Source organism: Tachypleus tridentatus, chromosome 6 (assembly GCF_004210375.1).
Source record: "Tachypleus tridentatus isolate NWPU-2018 chromosome 6, ASM421037v1, whole genome shotgun sequence".
Classification (NCBI taxonomy): domain Eukaryota; kingdom Metazoa; phylum Arthropoda; class Merostomata; order Xiphosura; family Limulidae; genus Tachypleus; species Tachypleus tridentatus.
The window spans coordinates 72,528,703-72,554,104 of NC_134830.1; the positions used below are offsets into that span (position 1 = coordinate 72,528,703).

At 33.3% G+C, this 25,402-nt stretch overlaps 1 long non-coding RNA gene across 1 annotated transcript in view; it reads right to left on the minus strand.

The window, feature by feature from the left end:
* Positions 1-507: 507 nt before the first annotated feature.
* Positions 508-25,402, minus strand: part of LOC143252791 (uncharacterized) — a 34,118-nt gene continuing 9,223 nt past the window's right edge. Inside the window, exons 3-4 of the long non-coding RNA XR_013029141.1 lie at positions 17,254-17,412; positions 508-1,676 (exon numbers count right to left, since the gene is read on the minus strand). This is a non-coding gene — a long non-coding RNA (uncharacterized LOC143252791). The remainder of the gene's footprint in view (positions 1,677-17,253; positions 17,413-25,402) is intronic.

Consider the following 25,402-nt stretch of genomic DNA (forward strand, 5'->3'; position numbering starts at 1 on the left):
ATTGAATTGTTAGAAATGGCTTAGAGAAGGGTCATTAAAATGATACCCGAGATGGAGGGGTTATCATGCAAGGAGAGATAAAAATATTTAAATGTTTTTCTCTCGAAAGAAAGAAAAATTAGTTGGGGTCTGATTGAAGTGTTTAAAATTGTAAAAGAAATTGATAATATTGACACATCAATCTTTTTCAAACTTAACAGTGAGAATTATAAAACCAGATAATGCACACGTATCTAGGCAAGGTAGAAATCGTCTTTAGGTAAGACAATTTTATTTCGCAGATAAGGTGGAACTCCTATGAAATGGGGTAACTTCGGATGTTGAGGAAGCAGTAAATTTGAGTGCGTTTAAAGGGAAGCTTGATAGACATATGAATAAGAGCCGGTTTTAATTTTGTTAATTTTACTTATTTAATAGTTTTAGTTTGACGTAGAGAATGGGACAGCTAAGAGGGACCAACAGGTCCCTTGTTGTCCTTGAACATTATATTATGGTACGTTGGAACAGCAGTTAATGTCCTCGGACAATAAAAGACTAATTTATTATTGTTTCGAAACCGTGAGATGCAGGACATACTTATTGATGGATTAGAATAGATAAAAACTTAATGTGGTAAACAGTAAATACCGTATCTGGTAATAACTTCATCATCCATAAAGGCAACAAACATATTGGGATTGAATTCGTCTAATCTACAATTTGAGGGAACTCAAATGTTAAAATTTACATGAAAGAACTACTGATCACAGCCACGGGTTTTAAACCATAATGCAAATATCAATTAATATATTTCCTGGAACATTTAGTTTTATGTATTGAATACCCGAAATGCGCCATGTGGAATGATGAATCATTGTTTGCATGTGATGGATAAAAGTCTTTTGTTATCATGCTGCCGAACACTTTGCAAATACCAATGCTTTTTCATTGGTAAAACATTATTATTATTGGCACTAAAAAGTAAACAACATAGATTCTATACTCAATGTTTTTGTAGCTATGATTGATACTATAGATATACCAACACCCTATTAAAAATGGAATAAAGGACTTTGATTTAATAATGTTGCTTATTTCTATACTTTATCTAAATTTTTGGTCATGTAGGGTGCAAGTACTTTTCCATTTACTGTTCAGAGTAAGTGTATCATTGGTTTAAAAAAACCTCTAACTATTATCAGAATACTGAATGTTGTAAATAGTGTAGATCATATTGCTTTTGATACCCACTGAAAAATATACAGATAGCTTCTCTTTATATGTTTTACAGCTTTCTCACTTCTGTTTGGTCGCATTTACAGTTTTAGAGCGTTATACAATAAAGAGAGAATTGTATATTTTCTTCAATAGGTTTATATAATGGAAGCAACAATAAATTCCACATTATTTGACTGTTTCAGAAGTAAACTTCAACATTAAAACAAATTAAAATGTTCATTGATAAATTCTGTGACCTAAACTGTAGCTCAAGTAACAGATATGGAAATAATTGTTTGTTTTGATGTTAAGCCCAAAGCTACACACAGCAGTCCATCTCTGCTCTGCTCACAAAAGATACTGCAACTTGGTTTCTAGCACTGTAATTCCACAAGAACGAAATTGCAAGAAATTAAATGCGAAAAGCAGATGGTGTCGAAAATGCTCGATTTTGTCCACTTGACATTCCATTTAATGAGCTGAAAATGAAAACAAAAATTAAAGACATATAAAATCAAACACACCATCTATTAGAGCAAAAAATTATCTACCAAATGACATGAAATATTTTGCGAAAGCGTTTCATTTATGAATATTTTTTTTAACTTGAAAAAACGCTCACGAATTATTCCTCAACCCAATAGTTTACTAACGCTAAAGAAAACATCAAGCTAACCTTATGTTTAGCTTGGTAGGGTGCAATTTATCTTTCTTTTGCGTTGTAGAATAACAAACTTATAAACATCAGTTTTGAAATAAACTAAACGTATTTTTCAACAATCACACCACAAGATGAGTTGTTTTTTTTCTCTCATTGTGATCTATACTTAGTACTAAGCTGCTGCTCCCCAGTGGCTCAGCAGTATGTCTGCAACGCTAAAAACCGGGTTTCGATACCCGTAATGGGCAGAGCACAGATAGCCCATTGTGTAGATTTGTGCTTAATTAAAAAAAAACAAACAACAACGTTAACATTCTGTGCAAATATGACATTTTTGGCCCGGCATGGCCAAGCGTGTTAAGGCGTGCGCCTCGTAATCTGAGGGTTGCAGGTTCGCATCCTGGTCGCGCCAAACATGCTCGCCCTTTCAGCCGTGGGGGCGTTATAATGTTACGGTCAATCCCACTATTCGTTGGTAAAAGAGTAGCCCAAGAGTTGGCGGTGGGTGGTGATGACTAGCTGCCTTCCCTCTAGTCTTACACTGCTAAATTAGGGACGGCTAGCACAGATAGCCCTCGAGTAGCTTTGTGCGAAATTCAAAAACCAAAACAACTAAGCTGCGCTCATTATTAAAGCCACTTTTTTTACCTTAAAATTTGGTGTAGATTTTATGTTTACGTACACTCTTAACTATACACAAATTAGTCTATATACACATATCTGTTAAAACATTATATAATGAAATCACCAGGTGATGACAGCCAAGTAACGATAACGACAGCACTATCATCAGTTACTCTTTCGGATACTGGAATGTGAGTGTAGTTTTATGAACCATCTGTTAGTTAGAATAACGCCAGGTTATGCAATATCACAAAAATAAAGACTGAAAGTCAGCATAAATGGCCGTTTGCAATTATTTATTTTCACGTAAAATCTACTGTAGAGATGATGAGCATATTATATAGAAATGGGTTTGGGAACCACACATTCCTTTATAGACCAGTCACCACGTTTTATCATGATCTGTTTTACGATTGATTTTTCTTCGCACTAGCCGCCTTGGTATAGATTTCACTGCAGAAGGATTTGTAATATCTAAATCACACATATACTTCTTACATCCGTTCAATAAGCTACCTAGTGTTTGAGGGTAATGAATTTCCCAGTAATTTTTTTTAACATTTTGATCCGAGATTAAATGATAAATGATCCTTCTGTTGATTTGACAATGTATTTTAGTATGAAATGGAATGAATATCGATTTCATGTTGCAGCTGTTTAAGGTATACAGTGGTTTTACAAATATCTCATGGAAGTAACTTGTGTATGTATTACTTATTTAACTTTTGAAGATGGAGATATTTTTCTTATGTTGTGTACTGTTGCCTGATACATAGATGAATGGCTTTTGTTATACATGTTTTTTGTGTTTTTTATGGATTATCATATTTACAAAATGCTGAACTTTGCTTACTATGGCTGAAGTACTACTTGTAAAGGAATAGCCCTGGCTCCCTATGTGGTGCATATTAATTTGTTTTCCAAGGGTATTAAGTACAAATTTTAAATAGCTGACCTAAAACACCTTTATAATCTAAATGTACGAAAAGTTTGCACATCGTCCCCAAATGTGATCAAGTTATTGTGATATTAAACTACTTATACAAAGTCAAACAATGTCAAAATACAGTTCGGTTATTTTCATATGCTCATTTCATATAGTGGTTTTTCAAACCCGTAAAAGACAATACTAGATTCTGAAAGTAAAGCAAAGTGTAAAAGTACCTACTAATAAGGTTTTTATTTGAAATAACTCCTGTAATATGTTTTGTTCAAGATTATGACGTATGCCTACTTGGCAAAGTATTTTTTAATACTAAAATATGCCCTCTATACTAGCTAGATGAAACAATTGATGCTGCCCTTCAAAGGAAACGCATGTTTGGTCTATCGAGGTGTCTTCTCAGAGGTTTGACTTGTGAGGCTAAAACTAAACACAAAATTTAGTTTCAAAGTTATTCGAATGATAAATGGTATAGGGTTAGTTTCAGTGTGATATGATGTATCAGTCTACTGGATCTGATGATGCATTTACCGGCGAAGCAATGGTCTTAATACATGATGTGTTTGTGAAGCATGCAATTGGCTTGGTTTCCTCAATTCTGTAATTATGAAGTTTCATCAAGTACTAACTGTTTCAAGATCAATTATAACAGTTTTATTTGGATTATATTGAGTATTTGCCAAAAGTTTTGTAACTATTTTATGTGCTAAAACACAAACAAAATTATTTACTATGCCTAAAATGAACTAGATTCCCAACATGTGTATGCCAGATTTAAATAGCATAATTCAATGCAAAAAAAAAATATTTTGGTATGTTTGGAATTTCGCACAAAACTAGACGTATGCTATATGCGCTAGCCGTTCCTAATTTAACAGTGAAAGGCTAGAGGGAAGGCAACTAGTCATCACCTCGTACCGCCAACTTTTGGGCAACTCTTTTACCAATGAATATTAGGATTATAATATTATAATGTTCTCATGGCTGAAAATGCGAGATGTTTGGTAGGACGGTGAGTTTAACCCGTGAACTGCAAGTTGCGAGTCGAGCACCTTAACCACCTGACCATGACAAAATCAAAATATACAATATATGAACGAAAAAAATTTAAACCTTAAGAGATTAAAACAACTTGTCCACACTTTGTAATCTATTAATCAGTGTTATAAATATATGCTATCACCACTAACAAGTCTGTTTACTAGGAAGTATAACATGTGTCAGAAGGCGATTCTGCTGATCAGATACATCTACATATTAGTAGCAGTAGGTGGCGTTAAAGAACGCTTATAATCACAGTATAAACAAAGTGCAAAACCATATTTAATGCAGAAGAAAACATGCGAAGTAGTTTTATACGACGTACATCTTTTTAAAAAGCCGACTAACTGGTAATGGAACTCAAATCTATTAAAATTGCAGATAAATAACTAAACTCACCAACCAGGTTTTATGTGATCGCCAACTAAAATAATGAGGAAACATGAACTATCTCTAGGAGAAGTACAGAAGAAGGCAAAAGATTAATTGGACAGCTATTATTGTAGAATGAAAGAAGTAAACCACAGAACATAGTGTTTCAATTTCAATGTAAAAGTGTATATTGTCAGTAAATGTAAACAAAAGCATTTTGGAGATGAAAACGTTTCCCAAAGTATGACATCAAAGGAAATTGTTATAAATGTGGAAATGATTGTCATTAAATTTGCGATACTACCATAAATTAAGAGATAAATATAAACGAAAGTGAATAAAATCACGAAGAAAGAGAATACTATATCCGCACTGACTGAAATAAGGAGAGTGTTACTTAAAAACACCAGTCCACTAGTCAATGAGTTAATTTACAGGATGCATGCAACTTGCTGGTCGACTCCCGTTCTTCTGCTACAACTGATTGACTTGATTTGGTAATGAATAACAGGATATTGCCTCTAAACTGAAGCATGAAGATAGGTTGGTGTGAACAGCAAGTTATCAAAAAGTTTCAACGAGAGAAAAATTGGAAGCTTCGCTGCTGAACATGTTAATTTTGGGTGATAGAAATTGGGAAAGAATGCATACTGGGAACAAACTTTCTGAAGAAACACAAATGTGAGATTAGACTTGCTTCAAACATTTTTAAAATACATGATCAGGAATTTCTTGTGTACTACAGGAAATTATCCTCCAACCCTCCCCAGAGGTTGAATTTCCAATAACAGAAGGGATGGAGGCACAAGCTAATGAAAATGATTGATCTATAGTACAAGAGAGAAGGATCTAGAAAAAAAGCGCTCCAAACAAAAGTCCATTTATCTTAATAATCTTTGGAGAAACAATGGCGAGAGAACAGCCAAATGAAAACCCCGAGCTTCTTGTCGATATCATATTTCAAGTGTCACAAACGGCAAAACTGCTATCAATGGATTCCCTCGACCGCCTACAAGAAGACAATTCACGTCAACTTACAAAGGTACAACTTATGCTAAAAAACGAAATTTTGCCCTATTTTAATACTTTTTGTCAAGGAAGAAAAACTCAAGAAAACGACTTTTTTGTTGGACAAAGTAGTGTTAATATATGAGAAAAGAAAAAAAAACATTCATTTGTCAATCGAAATTGTAATTGTACTTTGTTTCAAACATACAGTTAATGATTGTACTTTATGTATTTATGAATGGTGATGTTGTTAACTATCAAGTTATAGCTTGTTAATTAGAGAAGTTTAATGCACGATTACTTTATTCGTGGAATAGTATTTGTCAAGAAATTTCACCATTCAAAGAGCTAGTAGTATTAAAAGCCATGTTTTTATTTCAGATACTTGTACTAAGCAAATCTGATGTCAAGTGTCAGAAGTTCCTAAAAAAGTTAAGACACTTTTAGTAGTATAGTATTCAGGTTAACGACTCATAGTTTTATATTGTCACTAATTGCTGTAGTTGAAAGAAGTATTATTGTAAAACATCCTCTTGGACATTCGAAGCAGATTATAATTTGCCGCCGAAACTTAGACAAACCTTAAAAGGTGTGATATAACAGAATCAGCCAGATCACACGTTATTGACTCTTCCAAATAACATTTACATGAATGAGAACCTCTTATTCATATTAATATTTTTATATACAGGGGTGGACAAAAAGTGGCTACCTAAAACTGTTCGTAATTTGTTATATTTCTTATTAGGTGACAGAAAAATTTGTAAAACTATATGTTTTAGAACACGTTCAACGAGATCTGTTCAAATACGATTTCAAATCCTAATTTTAACACTGGCTTTCGAAAATACCCGAACCTTTAATGATTTTAGTTACATTTTCTCATGAAAATTGTTGTGAACCTGCTGTAGTTTCTTAGATCTTTTTATTACAATTAACCAACAAAATGATCAAATAAGTTCATCTATGAGCTCGCCCGCGCTAGACATGCTAGGTCTCGTGATAGCAATGGGTTTCGAATCACCAAACTGTCAAGGATACGAAAAATGTAGTCACGGTCCAGATAGTATTCGTATGATAAATAGCATGAATAATAATAATGTTATGAGCCAGATTAAACTGGTGAAGTGTAACCTCGAACAATTTTATTGGAATCATTTATAAATCGGAATTAGGTAAGTACTAATAATTTGTTTGTTTGTTTGTTTTTTTAATTTCGTGCAAGGATTTCATGAAGGATATTTACGCTAACCGTCCCTAATTTAGTAGTGCAAGAATAGAGAGAAGGAAGCTACTCATCACCACCCACCACCAACTTTTGGGCTACTCTTTTACCAACAAATAATGGGAATGGTCGTAACGTTATAACGCCCCCACGTCTGAAGGGGCGAGCATATTTGGCGCGACGGAGATTCGAACCCGCAACCCTCTAATTACGAGTCGATCGCCTTAACCACCTAGCCATGCCGGGTCAAGTATTACTCCTGCAGTATCAATTGTTCATTTTAATGCGAAGTATTCAGAACTCCCAGTGACACGTTGGTATGTCTGAAGACTTTGAGCGTTAAAAATCGGCTTTCAATACTCGTGATAGGCACAGCACAGAAAACATCTTGTGCTTAAACACAAACGAACTAAAAAAATAAACTGAGTATTATTATTTACTCAACATTCAGACGAACTCGTGAACCAGGAACCTTGTCTTCTCAATCAAATTTGTTAAAATGGGGCCTGACCTGTATAGATGGCTTGACTCGCAATTTGAGGATCATGGGTTCGAATTCCCATCCGATCAAACAAATATTCTCGTCATTTAATTCGTAATTCCGTGGGGGCGATGATATAATGACTACAGAGTTAGTAAGTTTGAGGTTTAGTCTTAACTTTTGTAGCTTCTCTGTCGGGACGCAGATAGCCCTCGTGTAGCTTTGCACGAAATTCAAAAATAAACAAACAGATTCTCTGTTGAAGATCGTTTTTGAAAATAATCACAAGTTTTAGTGTAATTGACATTGGAACAGTGAACTTTGTAACTGACCATCGAGCGTGAATTTCAACTTTGAATGTACAACGTGAAGCTAAATTTCGACATACAATGTTTGAAGTGATTGAGTTGGAGAGACATTTCTTGCATGGATCTACTAAGAAAGATTGATTGTTTTTGTATTGTACTTCTTTATAAATTATCGTATGTAAGTTAATATTTTAATTTTGTGTTTTCACTTTATAATATATATCTATAAAATTACAAAGTTGTTATTTACTTGTTTTTTTACGTATTATACGTCACGGTAACACATCGTAACAATATACATTCACATTAACCCAAGGTCTTTTTTTATTACTGTGTCATTGTTGAGTTTATAATTTATGCGATAGAGAAGACATTCTGTTCCACGTTAGTTTGACGCATTTGCGGTTGCATTCAGTTTAATTGAAGGTCGCAATGTTACTTTTAAATTTGTGTTAAACTTAAATTAAAGGTGTCCTCTCAGTAACTAAGATGTAAGTTCAAGGGCTTATAATGCTACAAATTAAATTTCGATACCCACCTTGGAAAGCGAACAAATAGACCATTATGTAACTTTGTGTTTAACAATTACATAAACAACCTTAGGGAATAAACATTTGAGGTATCCAGAAAGCACGATCTTGCGTCTTTCAAAATGTAACTTATTTAAAGTTATGATATGGAAAATACACTGGATATGATCGACATCGAATGTTTATTCAGTTATTAACCTTAATAAGCTTATTTTCACTTACTTTTATTGCCATTTCATACGCAAACATTTTATTTTTATTCAATCTAACAATGCAATAATCCTTTTGACTTGGGTCGAATATGGTTTATTGGTGAGAATGACTGTGGATATCCTGGTTCAGAATTTGTGTCGCTGCATAAAAAGAAAATTTCGAGTTCTGATTTTCGGGACAGTGAGTGTGCGTTTCAAAGATTAATGATTAAATCCAACTTTTTGGTGAGACAAGTTACACCTATATGTGGTGATGGTTATGTGTGGTGCTGATAACTATCTGGTTTCCATATGGTTTTGGTTTGGTTTGTTTTGAATTTCGCGCAAAGCTACACGAGGGCTATCTGCGGTAGCCGTCTTTAATTTTACAGTGCAAGATTAGAGGGAAGGCAGCTAGTCATCATTACCCACCGCCAACTCTTGGCTACTCTCTACCAACGAATAGTGGAATTGACTGTCACATTATAACGCGTCCACGGCTGAAAGGCCGAGCATGTTTGGTGTGACGAGGATTCGTCCATATAGTTAGACAGTTTAGAATAAAGGACGGATAGAAATGATAGCATTTGTACAATTGTGCACGAGTATTGGAAGACAAACAAACAAGCGTAACTATTAGATCAATAAGCTAACAATGTTACAAGTAGAACAAGCATCAACACTTTTGCTTTACATTATTGCAGAGTTTATATTTTTATACAGCTTGACTATTTTTGTACACCACATCTTTATGTAGCAGGTTCTTTCACTCTTAACTCAACAGTTTTGGTACGTGTAAAATGTTTTGATCAAATATTACTAATTTTGTTTTCACTATGATTTTTTGAAACATAAAATTTGAATTGGGATGACAATATATGAAATTTTTTATAGTCACACAATGCTGTGATATATTATAAATAATTACAAAATGCCAAAAATTAAAAAACTTAATAAAGTGAATTTCAATCCACAATGACAGATAGATGTTCCGGAAACGTGGGAAGAAGCCGCAAAGGCGAATCGTTGGTTAACATAAATGTGTTTGTTTGTTTGTTTGGAATTGAGCACAAAGCTATACAATAGGCTATTTGTGCTCTGTCTACTACGAGTATTGAAACCCGGTTTCTATTGTTGTAAGTCAGTAAACATACCGCTCTGCTACTGGGGGCACCTAAAATGTGAAGGTCATTTCTTAAACTTTATTATCAAAGTGTGTCAATCCCTCAAGTATGTACTATTTTTTTTTTAAATTATTGATTTACTACTATATATTCATTTTAATATCTATATGTGTTTCAGTTTAACATATATTTAAAAATGTATGTAATGTACATTGTCAAGTATGCATTGCGAAAGTCTCACCTATTCTCTAGATTTATAGATTTTCGAGTTTAAGAATCAACAATGCACTATGTGTGTATGCAGAATAGTGGTGATAGCCAGTATTATTGCCAACTGAACGTTCGAGGAACTCGCCCTAAAGTTTATAAATCGACGCGCAAAGAGACACTTTAATGTTGTTGGTTTGGAGCAATTGGCATACTACAGGGTGTTTGGAAAGTCACTGTGCAGTTTTGTAATCATATTTTAACAGCATTCATTCAGTCTATTTCAAGCCAACAACTGATAGCGGTGTTTAGAAACAAAATAAGAAGGATCCAGGCCTGTATTGATGCCAACGGGGATCACTTTCAACATTGTTTATAATTGTCATTCATATTTACCTCCTGTATTCTATATTGGAACATGTCTATTAATAAAGATGTAAGTGCATAGTGACTTTCTGAACATCCTGTATAAATCTAGGAAGCTATAACAAAGGTAAATGCTTATCAGTTGGGAAACTACAGATATTTGACAAGTAACGTTTATAGATTTCGAACATTATAAACAGTTTAACTTCATTGAATTAACTTGTGAAGTTAGTACTTCTACGAAAATATTAGATTTTTTGTCTGTGCAAAACTTCAGTGTGTTCACTAAAGCTACTGTCTAGCTTGCCATTATGCGAACTGTACCGGTATCAACTCAAAATTCATTCACTCATCGTGAACTTTGTGAATTATTCAGTTCTGGACTAGATAGAGACCCGATATTGTTAGTTAGTTTGTAAAACTTTTGTATGTAAATCATTATTTGTAATAAACGTTATTTAAACTGTATTGTTATTTGTATATTAAAATTTATTTGTGCTAAAGAGAAAACTGCATGTATCAAATTAGTTGGCAGTTGTTATACATTTCATACATACCAACATTCAATTAACTTCTAAGCTTGTATTACAATTAAACTAAGTTTCAAATTATTTGAAAACGTAATAAGTAGCATAAAAAATCAGATACTCGTTTGGAATAAATCATAATAGTAAGATAATAAACTGGGTGCTCGTGTTCGAAATCTGAATCATAGACAAAATTCCATCTAAATTCAAATTCAAATCATAGTCATATTTATATTTATCAATTCGAGCAAGATTTGATGATGTCTGATTATTATGGTTTTCTGGAATAACCGTCCCTTGGACAGATAATAAGATATAACAAAACTGTATTGCTCGAAGATGAGAAAGTTTTAAAATTAGAAGATAAGAAATCAATGAGAAAAATGAACTAAAAAACGTATTATTGAAATACTAGTCGATAATAAATTGTTATCTGAGGAAGCATTAGGAGAATGTTCTGGTGTCTTCACTAGCCAATCCACAGTTCATTGATAAAGATAAGTTTGAAATTCTGCTAAGTCTCAGAAAATCGAGTTTGAACAACCACGTATGGAAGCCCGAAAAGAGCAAGCCTGTATCAAAGCTCAAAAAGAAAATAAAGGTGTCGATGCTGAACAAGCTGGTATAAAAGCCGAAAAAGAGAAAAAAATAAGCTCGCATCGAAGCCGAGAAAGAAATTTGACTCAACTTCGATCGACCAAGACAAAATGACAATTTGAACTCAATCAGTATGTTAAAGTACCACTATTTAAGTTGAGGAGTATTTAAGAAGATTGCCCAAACCATAGAATGATGCACCAAGAAATGGTCATAATTGTTACAAAGTGTTTTATGTGGTAAAGCACAAGAAGCTTTGCTGCTCTCTCTCTCTCTAGAACAAGAGTGGGCAACTTATTTTCATAGTGGCCGAACTGTGGCTAATGAAAACAACGTTGGCCATATTATTCAAAACAATATTGAAAGATGTTAGCTTAATAAAAATAATTGCATTCCAACTAACCTTCAATGTGAAAATTGATAGAGGTTTTCATCAACAAGATTAGTGAAATTTGGCTTAATATCTTTGGTCAATGAGCATCTTAGCTCTGCCTCTAAATTTATGTCAGTAAGCCGGGATCTGTATCTAGACTTCAGAAAATCTAGCATATAAAATGTTGACTCACACACCCATATAGATCCAAACATGGAAAATAATTTTGAAATTGCTATCTTTAAATTTGGAAGACTCTCATTTATCAGAATAGTGAGCCACATCTCTCTAATAAAACATTTGTGTTTACCTTTTATGTGTTCTACACTTTGCAGGATAAACATCTCGTCTCAAATCCACACTTATCCAAAGACACAAAGATGTAATTTTTTTCACTAAAATTTCCTAAGTCAAATCGAAATAGATCATGCATAAATTAAAATATCATTTTCTAATTTATAAATTCGAAGTAGCTTGATCCAAATTTTTGAGATAAATTTTGAGAGATCATCATTAGCATCAGAGAAATTATAGCCCTTATTATTTTCTAGAAAACTAATCAACTTTGCAAAATGTGTCAAGTCATTCTTTTGCAAGGAGGTTTAGCTTAAATGAATAGACTGTGATTGCTCGCTTATTGTTTTACCTCTTCCCTGAAACTTCACATTCAAATTATTTAAGTGAATCATCATGTCGCACAGAAAGTGCAAATCACACTGCAGGGACAAAGTTTCAATTTCAGAAAAATTTTCAATCTTACCTTTTTCAACAAGATTCTCTTTTATTCGAGGAAATAATAAAGTAAGTCGTTCCAAGACTTTTTTCTCTATTTAACCATTTTACATTTGCTAAATCAGTGAGATCATCAAAAATATATTCACTGATTTTCTTCAAAGACTCAACAAACTGTCGATGGATGAGAGATCTTCCACTTCTAATATAATTCACAATTTTCAAAACAATGTCCATCACATTTTTCAATTCATCACTTTTAGACATCTGAGCACATAAATTTTCCTGATGCAAAATGCAATGGAAAGATGGCAGCGTGGACTTCACATTATTTTCAATTAAATGCTGCTTCAAAAGAGAAACAAATCCTAATTTCGCCCCAGTCATGGCGGGAGCACCGTCTGTTGTGACAGAAACCAGTTTTTTTTTAAATCCAGATTGAATTTTTTTGGCATTTCAAGAAATATTTCAAAAATGTTTTTCCACATGTTTGATCTCGTAATCTACAAAGGCCAAGCATTTCTTCCCTTACTTGAAGATCTGAAATTATATATCGAATCCAAAGTATCAGCTGTGCAGTGTCACTAACATTTGCTGACTCATCTAGTACTAAATAAAAATGCAAATAGTCTTTTAGTTGTTCAAACAACTGAGTTTCTATGTCTTTCGCTAACTCTACCATTCTGCGAACAATTGTTCTTCGACTTAATTGCAAATTATTTATCTTTTGAAGAAAATCATCTTTTAGTTTTGAATCATAATTCTCCAACAGAGTTTCAATGACGACAATCGATATTTCTTTTAGTAGTTCAGCATCAGAAAACGATTTCTTAATTTGAGCTAGAATCCAATCTACTTTATACCAATCTAACGTAACTAGTTCTATCGATGATAAAAATCTTTTTAGGCCTACCTTTTATTATGAAGTTCTGCTTTCAGATAGCTTATTTCATTCATATGGTTTTTTGCTATCAACTGGAAATTTTACATCAAATTCGTTGTAAAAATTGTTAGCGTTGCTTAAAGTTATAAACTTTATTATTCCTAAAAACTTTGTTACACTAAAGACGCACTGGTTTATTATTTACTTCATTCACTGCAAATGCAAATTTCAACTCCCAACTTTCATTAAATTCTCGTTTCATGTTTTTCCAGTCACGCGCCATTCTCTTTTCAGAAGAAATCATGCCAGAATCATTTAAATTGTCTTTATTTTCTGAGTGTTTACCATCACCTGTATTCTTTCGAATTATCCACTTATCCATATTATGGGATTAAAAAACAAAATATATTTAAACACTTGAAAGTTGCAGAATAAAAATATGTTTGCAAGCGTATACAAAACAACGCACACTCGATAACAAACAGCTAAACCAGATTGACATTATAAAATGAGCAGAGTCTGTAGCAGTAATGAAGCGCGCGACATTAGCGATGACATACGGCAGTGCAGTTGCTGCTAACCAAATTTGCGATTAAAAATAAATGATAGAAAAAGTTGATTCCTACACTCGAGCTGGCCACATACGGCCAGTGGCCATGGAGCTGCCCACCATTCCTCTAGAAGATTGTACCTATTATGATAAGACTAAAGCAGCTATTATCAAAGCATACAGGCTAGTATCGGAAGCTCATCGTCAAATTTATATGGAATTTACCCATGAAAAATAGTTTTATTTTGATCGATGATGTAATTCTATGCACATTGGCAACAGTTTTAACAAACTAAGATAACTGTGTATAATTGAGGAGTTGATATATTGTACAAGTGGCAACCTCAAAATTTACTTGGGTGAAAAGATAGCTGAAACACTACAGGAAAGAGATTCGCTTTCCGATTATTACACTTCGACATATAAAATTTGTTTAGTGTCATTCCAAGCTCTTGGTAAATAATATATTTTGTTTTATAAGTGCATAAAGATTCACTTCGAATATATATTCAGCATAGAAAAAGCAACATTTTCTAACAAAAAGAACACTTAGGTCTACAATAACACAGTCCTGCGAATTTAAACTTCATGACAGTTGTTTTGGTTTTAATAACAGCTTTTTAATAATTGAGCTACGTGGATTCCGAAAATAATAATTATTTTTATTCTATCACGTAAATATTTTTTTTACAAATCTGGAAGGGGAAAAAAAAACATTTACTTAGATCAAACTATTCTTTTGCGTACCATTATGAACATTTTTTTATTATTATGTTTGGATTGTAGAACGATTGATAAGACTTACATCGCGATTGGTCTAGACTCTAGAGAACTGTATAACCAGCGTTTATCAACATTTAAGCAAGAATAAAATGTGACCCGATTTCAGTGAAAATGGTCCACTTATATAAAAGTGTATATTACCTTTCATGAAAAATGTGTACGTGATCTAAAAAAATGGACATTTTCGGATTCAGTATACAGGAATTGCTGCAGAATATGTAAAAATTTCAATAAAACCATCGCAGGCCTGTGTAATTACAAAAAAATTGTTTTAAAGGTGTATTTTACAGAAAAAAGAAAACTTTGCAGTCAAAAGAACTACTCATACTGATTAATTTTGTAGGTTTACATTTTTTATAAAAAATATGTGCTAATAAATGATACATAGAACTTGGTGTAGAAAAAGCCCTTTCCGAGCGGCAATCCGAACGTTTTTACGTTTGCCGCTAGGAAAAGTACTGTGACGTAATATTTGCCAAACAAACTGCCAACGCCAGCGCGTTGAATGTAAATAAACATGGCCAGTGCATACGGAGAAACAGAGGCGGAATCTGTGTTGACTTTGTGTTCTGAACAGTGTCGAGTAGCGCCATATCAATTCGAACCTACTCTGAACGAACCTAGAACAGTTACTTTTGACACAGATCTGACAAGTTCTAATGATGAGGACAGTTCCACCAGCGAGAGTAGCGGAACTGTGAGTGATACTGATACCCAGGTCGGTTGCGGGTCGGTCATACCTCCAGTGAAAGAATGGTAAGCCTAAGTCATAACAACAAATATGGTCTGTATTATTTTATGTGCAATTTTAAGCATCTCGAAACCTGTCTGATGTATTTAAATTATTGGTATCACAGACTGGGTTTTAGTTGTTTATACTTTGCCGACTATGGTAACTAATACTCGGCCCTTCCACAATCATTGTACCGGATATTTATGACTCGTAACAAAATGAATTTCAATTATACGTCATAAATCTGTCTATAAAATCAAACTAGATATAGCAGTCTCAATAGTTAATTTAATATTTACCATAAATGCATAATTTATACGAGATATTCCGTATGTTTGTGCAAGGTGTATGTGTGGTTTATGCGAGCAGATGCCAACCAGGAGAGAGTGCGTTTGTTGTCGCTCATACAAGGTGTCAGATCAATTAAAAGATGAAGAATGCATTGCCCAGACTCGAGGCTTTATTGGAAATTGCCTGAATATCGATGTCTTGGAAACATCATACTACGAATTTCTTGACTTGAATGGTCCCTTCGGTGATGAGGAGCCAAGTCACGAGTGTGTATTTTTAAGATAAACTTAAAACCTATAATAATATATTTGAGTTTAACCTACAATTAAAGATACTGCTTATCCAAAACTATGATCCTACTTTAGTCATCTCAAGTGTATCAATATTTCCAAAGCCCATTGAGGTGTTTGTTTCAGTTGCACATATTTCTTGTTTTCAAGTTTTTCTACCAATCATCAGTATAATTTTGGTTTTAATAATATTATTTTGCAAGCTGACTGATTTTGAAAATAGTCTCCTCATATTTATAAAATGGTCATGTATGGATTTAAAACAATATCTGTAAAATTTTAAAATGTCTAGGAGAGAAGAGTGACTTTCTACTAAAGTTATAAGTTTGTAATTTTGCATTTTCAGGCTAAATAGATACTTAGCTTATCGCAGATTTGTCAGGTGGATATGGAAAAGACTAGGAAAACTGAACAGAGACATTTTGCCAGCCTGTGTAGTCAGCAAAATTAGGAGCTCATTGCCTAGTGAAACCTATACAGGATTTCAATACCAAGAAAAAAATAGTCTCATAAAGTATGTAATCCGAAAAAAGCACCGATAGATTTACATAAAACACCAGCACTGAAAGGAACAAAATGGTCGGCACGCAACGAAGAGTGTTTGGTAACTATTACGTAATAGTTGTAAAACGTCACGGAAACAGCCGAACGACCGAGAGGAACTTGAGTTCGAGGACCCGCATATTTTGTTTTATTTTTTACTTAAAAACTAAAGTTTTTAAAAATATGGCAACCACACGGGAATTATACCTAACCAAACTACAGTTTTTAAGGCAATTATTAAATTTGTTGAAAATTCACCTTTAAAGGTGGTATGCAATACTAGTGTCTCAATTGATGCTAATGAACCTTTAACAAGCTCGTATACAGTCTGATTACGGAAGAATTAAGGTAGCACTGAGTCACTTATAATAAAGTTTAGAATCAACACTCACTTACAGAGAACGCAAATAGCGTTCATCTAAGGCGATTTTTCTGCTTCTTAACTTAAATCTAGAGCAATCCTGTAAATCCAGATAAATGCCAATGTTGAAATATTTGACGAAATAGGCTATTAAAGAAGATGTATAATACTTTACAGTTATTTTTATTCTTTTGATAATGAAGGAAATAATATGATGATAAATAGTCATGGAAATATAAAAAAAAAAACAGTGCTAATATTTCTATTGGTAAAATTTGATAATTTTAAGAATCTAAATAGTTTTTAACTCACGAAGTTGATTGTTTGTTCTGATGTTAAGCACAAAGTTACACAATGGACTATTCGTGCTTGCTCTGTCCACCATAGGTATCGAAACTGGGTTTCTTGCCTTGTACGTCCGTAGACACACCGTTGTGCCACTGGAGGGTCATCCCACGAAATACAGGAAAACTGGTATAAGGAACAAAATCAAACAGTGGATATTTGCAGAAATAAAACTATTATTAAATAGTTTTAATTTAGCATTATAATGTTATTATATATTTTGTGTTATTAGCGATAGAAAGTCGCACAAACACCTGATTTAAAACATAACTATTCTAAATAATATCTTCAATTCACGCTTTCAATTTTTAATTAAAATGACAGCTACAAAGATAGTCGACCGGAGTGTTTTGGTTTCTCAATAAAACTTGGAAATGACCAATGAAGTAGAGATAACTGAACTGGAAGACTTGGCAGTAACAATGAGAAGGGTTTCAAGTTGAAGATATTGGTTAAAATATCGTTAAAATAAAGAAAAATACTCATAGTTTAGATTTAATATACTTTTAGATGAATAAAAATAACAAACAATTTTATTTTTATTCCTGTGTTACAAATGGTTGAAAAATAGACATTTCAGAGCAAAATATGTTAATTACAGAGATAATATGTTCTGCAATCACTGTTATTAGTCAAATAACGAATTCTTTAAGACTTTTTTATCGCATTAAATACAATAAAACACAAACCATTCACTACGCATAAAAATAGATACTTCTAGGAACGCTTTTTCATTCACTTTTGAGCACCACTGTGTGAGAAGCGTAGAAAAATTGTATTTAAAGGCTCTTGAATTTTTTATTTTGAAAAGTTTAGTCGTACTGTATTTATTACCTCAGGGAGAGTAGTCTGCCATTAGTTCTATCTGTCTTAAAATAAACGTCATTCATATTATGCTCAAATTCCTTGGATTTTGTTTTAACTTCACAATGATATTTAGAAAATGTCGTGAGACCCATTGAATATAAATATATCATCATTTGTTGGTGTTTCTGCATTGATATATATATTGTTTTGTTTGTTTTTGAATTTCGCACAAAGCTACTCGAGGGCTATCTGTGCTAGCCGTCCCTAATTTAGCAGTGTAAGACTAGAGGGAAGGCAGCTAGTCATCACCACCCACCGCCAACTCTTGGGCTACTCTTTTACCAACGAATAGTGGGATTGACCGTCACATTATAACACCCCCACGGCTTTAATGTTCAATATGAGTTTTATTTTGTCACTCGAACACGAGTAGTAAAATATTTAGAAATTCATTGATTGATACAGTAAACAATTTAAAGCTCGTTTAACTTACCATGTTTGGAGTTTGAGCATTGTTTGTATGTATAGATACAACAGGGTATGGAATTATAAGTCGAATTGAAATCCTTCTTTTTGAAGATGTGCTATTTATAATAAAAATACAACGAGGCCCGTTTAGAGAACAAGCGGAACCTGCGCAATACTCATTTAAGAATATATGTTACATATATTAAACTGAATTAAACTCAGTAACTGGGCCCGGCATGGCCAAGTGGGTTAAAACGTTCGACTCGTAATCTGAGGATCGCGGGTTCAAATCCCCGTCGTACCAAATATGCCCGCCCTTTCAGTCGTGAGAGCGTTATAGTGTAACGGTCAATCCCATTATTCGTTGGTAAAAGAGTAGCCCAAGAGTTGGCGGTGGATGGTGATGACTAACTGCCATCCCTCTAGTCTTACACTGCTAAATTAGGGACAGTTAGCGCAGGTAGCCCTCGAGTAGCTTTGCGCGAAATTCAAAATAAACAAAAATACAACGCCAAAATAATTAAATATAACATTCACTAGAAATGCTTTTATTACTTTTTCCGCTTAAATTATTGTTTCTTATATAGAGCTTCGTTGTAAAAATATTTTTTGTGTTACGATTATTTATTACCAGTCTAGGGTTTTATTAAAATATTTCAATGACAAAGCTACGAATCAATTTTTCATTAAAATTTAAATAAATTAAGACCGTTTTATGGTCGAATGTAGAGCGTGGACAAATGTAGTTATTTATTTATTTAGAGTAACTACAAAATCACAGTAGAGAATGCTAAAAGCACGTGAAACGAAAACACACACGTGTATATTACAGACGTTCTGCCAGACAACACGTTTAAATATACTGTTGCAAAATGATCGATAACTTTTGTCTTACTTATTCTCGGTTTTGCGAAGATTTAGGATTAGGTATCGCTGATTGTATGAATATTGACTTTATACCTGCTGAAATACGTTGTTATTAAAAACAAAGACTAATTTTCAACGATGCAGTGGCGCCATCTCTCCATCGTATTAATTTTTTATCAAAATTTTCAGGCTTTTCTGATAAAAATAAACATTCAATTGAATAAATGCCTAATTACATGTGGCAAAATTTTGGAAAAAAATTTTATATAGGTCAAATATTTTCCTAATCTCATTCGTAGATGCAATCACATGTGCATATTTATATTAGCCTTAGAAATAATTAAAATTATTTGTATAATGACCCACATCATAAGCATTAACGTGATATTAATGCTTCTAATGCATATAAAATTTATAAATTATGAACAGCTTCTTGAAATATTTCCAGATGTTAAGGAATAAATAAACGGAGGGAATGGTCGTAACGTTATAACGCCCCCACGTCTGAAGGGGCGAGCATATTTGGCGCGACGGAGATTCGAACCCGCAACCCTCTAATTACGAGTCGATCGCCTTAACCACCTAGCCATGCCGGGTCAAGTATTACTCGTGCAGTATCAATTGTTCATTTTAATGCGAAGTATTCAGAACTCCCAGTGACACGTTGGTATGTCTGAAGACTTTGAGCGTTAAAAATCGGCTTTCAATACTCGTGATAGGCACAGCACAGAAAACATCTTGTGCTTAAACACAAACGAACTAAAAAATAAACTGAGTATTATTATTTACTCAACATTCAGACGAACTCGTGAACCAGGAACCTTGTCTTCTCAATCAAATTTGTTAAAATGGGGCCTGACCTGTATAGATGGCTTGACTCGCAATTTGAGGATCATGGGTTCGAATTCCCATCCGATCAAACAAATATTCTCGTCATTTAATTCGTAATTCCGTGGGGGCGATGATATAATGACTACAGAGTTAGTAAGTTTGAGGTTTAGTCTTAACTTTTGTAGCTTCTCTGTCGGGACGCAGATAGCCCTCGTGTAGCTTTGCACGAAATTCAAAAATAAACAAACAGATTCTCTGTTGAAGATCGTTTTTGAAAATAATCACAAGTTTTAGTGTAATTGACATTGGAACAGTGAACTTTGTAACTGACCATCGAGCGTGAATTTCAACTTTGAATGTACAACGTGAAGCTAAATTTCGACATACAATGTTTGAAGTGATTGAGTTGGAGAGACATTTCTTGCATGGATCTACTAAGAAAGATTGATTGTTTTTGTATTGTACTTCTTTATAAATTATCGTATGTAAGTTAATATTTTAATTTTGTGTTTTCACTTTATAATATATATCTATAAAATTACAAAGTTGTTATTTACTTGTTTTTTTACGTATTATACGTCACGGTAACACATCGTAACAATATACATTCACATTAACCCAAGGTCTTTTTTTATTACTGTGTCATTGTTGAGTTTATAATTTATGCGATAGAGAAGACATTCTGTTCCACGTTAGTTTGACGCATTTGCGGTTGCATTCAGTTTAATTGAAGGTCGCAATGTTACTTTTAAATTTGTGTTAAACTTAAATTAAAGGTGTCCTCTCAGTAACTAAGATGTAAGTTCAAGGGCTTATAATGCTACAAATTAAATTTCGATACCCACCTTGGAAAGCGAACAAATAGACCATTATGTAACTTTGTGTTTAACAATTACATAAACAACCTTAGGGAATAAACATTTGAGGTATCCAGAAAGCACGATCTTGCGTCTTTCAAAATGTAACTTATTTAAAGTTATGATATGGAAAATACACTGGATATGATCGACATCGAATGTTTATTCAGTTATTAACCTTAATAAGCTTATTTTCACTTACTTTTATTGCCATTTCATACGCAAACATTTTATTTTTATTCAATCTAACAATGCAATAATCCTTTTGACTTGGGTCGAATATGGTTTATTGGTGAGAATGACTGTGGATATCCTGGTTCAGAATTTGTGTCGCTGCATAAAAAGAAAATTTCGAGTTCTGATTTTCGGGACAGTGAGTGTGCGTTTCAAAGATTAATGATTAAATCCAACTTTTTGGTGAGACAAGTTACACCTATATGTGGTGATGGTTATGTGTGGTGCTGATAACTATCTGGTTTCCATATGGTTTTGGTTTGGTTTGTTTTGAATTTCGCGCAAAGCTACACGAGGGCTATCTGCGGTAGCCGTCTTTAATTTTACAGTGCAAGATTAGAGGGAAGGCAGCTAGTCATCATTACCCACCGCCAACTCTTGGCTACTCTCTACCAACGAATAGTGGAATTGACTGTCACATTATAACGCGTCCACGGCTGAAAGGCCGAGCATGTTTGGTGTGACGAGGATTCGTCCATATAGTTAGACAGTTTAGAATAAAGGACGGATAGAAATGATAGCATTTGTACAATTGTGCACGAGTATTGGAAGACAAACAAACAAGCGTAACTATTAGATCAATAAGCTAACAATGTTACAAGTAGAACAAGCATCAACACTTTTGCTTTACATTATTGCAGAGTTTATATTTTTATACAGCTTGACTATTTTTGTACACCACATCTTTATGTAGCAGGTTCTTTCACTCTTAACTCAACAGTTTTGGTACGTGTAAAATGTTTTGATCAAATATTACTAATTTTGTTTTCACTATGATTTTTTGAAACATAAAATTTGAATTGGATGACAATATATGAAATTTTTTATAGTCACACAATGCTGTGATATATTATAAATAATTACAAAATGCCAAAAATTAAAAAACTTAATAAAGTGAATTTCAATCCACAATGACAGATAGATGTTCCGGAAACGTGGGAAGAAGCCGCAAAGGCGAATCGTTGGTTAACATAAATGTGTTTGTTTGTTTGTTTGGAATTGAGCACAAAGCTATACAATAGGCTATTTGTGCTCTGTCTACTACGAGTATTGAAACCCGGTTTCTATTGTTGTAAGTCAGTAAACATACCGCTCTGCTACTGGGGGCACCTAAAATGTGAAGGTCATTTCTTAAACTTTATTATCAAAGTGTGTCAATCCCTCAAGTATGTACTTTTTTTTTTTTTAAATTATTGATTTACTACTATATATTCATTTTAATATCTATATGTGTTTCAGTTTAACATATATTTAAAAATGTATGTAATGTACATTGTCAAGTATGCATTGCGAAAGTCTCACCTATTCTCTAGATTTATAGATTTTCGAGTTTAAGAATCAACAATGCACTATGTGTGTATGTAGAATAGTGGTGATAGCCAGTATTATTGCCAACTGAACGTTCGAGGAACTCGCCCTAAAGTTTATAAATCGACGCGCAAAGAGACACTTTAATGTTGTTGGTTTGGAGCAATTGGCATACTACAGGGTGTTTGGAAAGTCACTGTGCAGTTTTGTAATCATATTTTAACAGCATTCATTCAGTCTATTTCAAGCCAACAACTGATAGCGGTGTTTAGAAACAAAATAAGAAGGATCCAGGCCTGTATTGATGCCAACGGGGATCACTTTCAACATTGTTTATAATTGTCATTCATATTTACCTCCTGTATTCTATATTGGAACATGTCTATTAATAAAGATGTAAGTGCATAGTGACTTTCTGAACATCCTGTATAAATCTAGGAAGCTATAACAAAGGTAAATGCTTATCAGTTGGGAAACTACAGATATTTGACAAGTAACGTTTATAGATTTCGAACATTATAAACAGTTTAACTTCATTGAATTAACTTGTGAAGTTAGTACTTCTACGAAAATATTAGATTTTTTGTCTGTGCAAAACTTCAGTGTGTTCACTAAAGCTACTGTCTAGCTTGCCATTATGCGAACTGTACCGGTATCAACTCAAAATTCATTCACTCATCGTGAACTTTGTGAATTATTCAGTTCTGGACTAGATAGAGACCCGATATTGTTAGTTAGTTTGTAAAACTTTTGTATGTAAATCATTATTTGTAATAAACGTTATTTAAACTGTATTGTTATTTGTATATTAAAATTTATTTGTGCTAAAGAGAAAACTGCATGTATCAAATTAGTTGGCAGTTGTTATACATTTCATACATACCAACATTCAATTAACTTCTAAGCTTGTATTACAATTAAACTAAGTTTCAAATTATTTGAAAACGTAATAAGTAGCATAAAAAATCAGATACTCGTTTGGAATAAATCATAATAGTAAGATAATAAACTGGGTGCTCGTGTTCGAAATCTGAATCATAGACAAAATTCCATCTAAATTCAAATTCAAATCATAGTCATATTTATATTTATCAATTCGAGCAAGATTTGATGATGTCTGATTATTATGGTTTTCTGGAATAACCGTCCCTTGGACAGATAATAAGATATAACAAAACTGTATTGCTCGAAGATGAGAAAGTTTTAAAATTAGAAGATAAGAAATCAATGAGAAAAATGAACTAAAAAAACGTATTATTGAAATACTAGTCGATAATAAATTGTTATCTGAGGAAGCATTAGGAGAATGTTCTGGTGTCTTCACTAGCCAATCCACAGTTCATTGATAAAGATAAGTTTGAAATTCTGCTAAGTCTCAGAAAATCGAGTTTGAACAACCACGTATGGAAGCCCGAAAAGAGCAAGCCTGTATCAAAGCTCAAAAAGAAAATAAAGGTGTCGATGCTGAACAAGCTGGTATAAAAGCCGAAAAAGAGAAAAAAATAAGCTCGCATCGAAGCCGAGAAAGAAATTTGACTCAACTTCGATCGACCAAGACAAAATGACAATTTGAACTCAATCAGTATGTTAAAGTACCACTATTTAAGTTGAGGAGTATTTAAGAAGATTGCCCAAACCATAGAATGATGCACCAAGAAATGGTCATAATTGTTACAAAGTGTTTTATGTGGTAAAGCACAAGAAGCTTTTGCTGCTCTCTCTCTCTCTAGAACAAGAGTGGGCAACTTATTTTTCATAGTGGCCGAACTGTGGCTAATGAAAACAACGTTGGCCATATTATTCAAAAACAATATTGAAAGATGTTAGCTTAATAAAAAATAATTGCATTCCAACTAACCTTCAATGTGAAAATTGATAGAGGTTTTCATCAACAAGATTAGTGAAATTTGGCTTAATATCTTTGGTCAATGAGCATCTTAGCTCTGCCTCTAAATTTATGTCAGTAAGCCGGGATCTGTATCTAGACTTCAGAAAATCTAGCATATAAAATGTTGACTCACACACCCATATAGATCCAAACATGGAAAATAATTTTGAAATTGCTATCTTTAAATTTGGAAGACTCTCATTTATCAGAATAGTGAGCCACATCTCTCTAATAAAACATTTGTGTTTACCTTTTATGTGTTCTACACTTTGCAGGATAAACATCTCGTCTCAAATCCACACTTATCCAAAGACACAAAGATGTAATTTTTTCACTAAAATTTCCTAAGTCAAATCGAAATAGATCATGCATAAATTAAAATATCATTTTCTAATTTATAAATTCGAAGTAGCTTGATCCAAATTTTTGAGATAAATTTTGAGAGATCATCATTAGCATCAGAGAAATTATAGCCCTTATTATTTTCTAGAAAACTAATCAACTTTGCAAAATGTGTCAAGTCATTCTTTTGCAAGGAGGTTTAGCTTAAATGAATAGACTGTGATTGCTCGCTTATTGTTTTACCTCTTCCCTGAAACTTCACATTCAAATTATTTAAGTGAATCATCATGTCGCACAGAAAGTGCAAATCACACTGCAGGGACAAAGTTTCAATTTCAGAAAAATTTTCAATCTTACCTTTTTCAACAAGATTCTCTTTTATTCGAGGAAATAATAAAGTAAGTCGTTCCAAGACTTTTTCTCTATTTAACCATTTTACATTTGCTAAATCAGTGAGATCATCAAAATATATTCACTGATTTTCTTCAAAGACTCAACAAACTGTCGATGGATG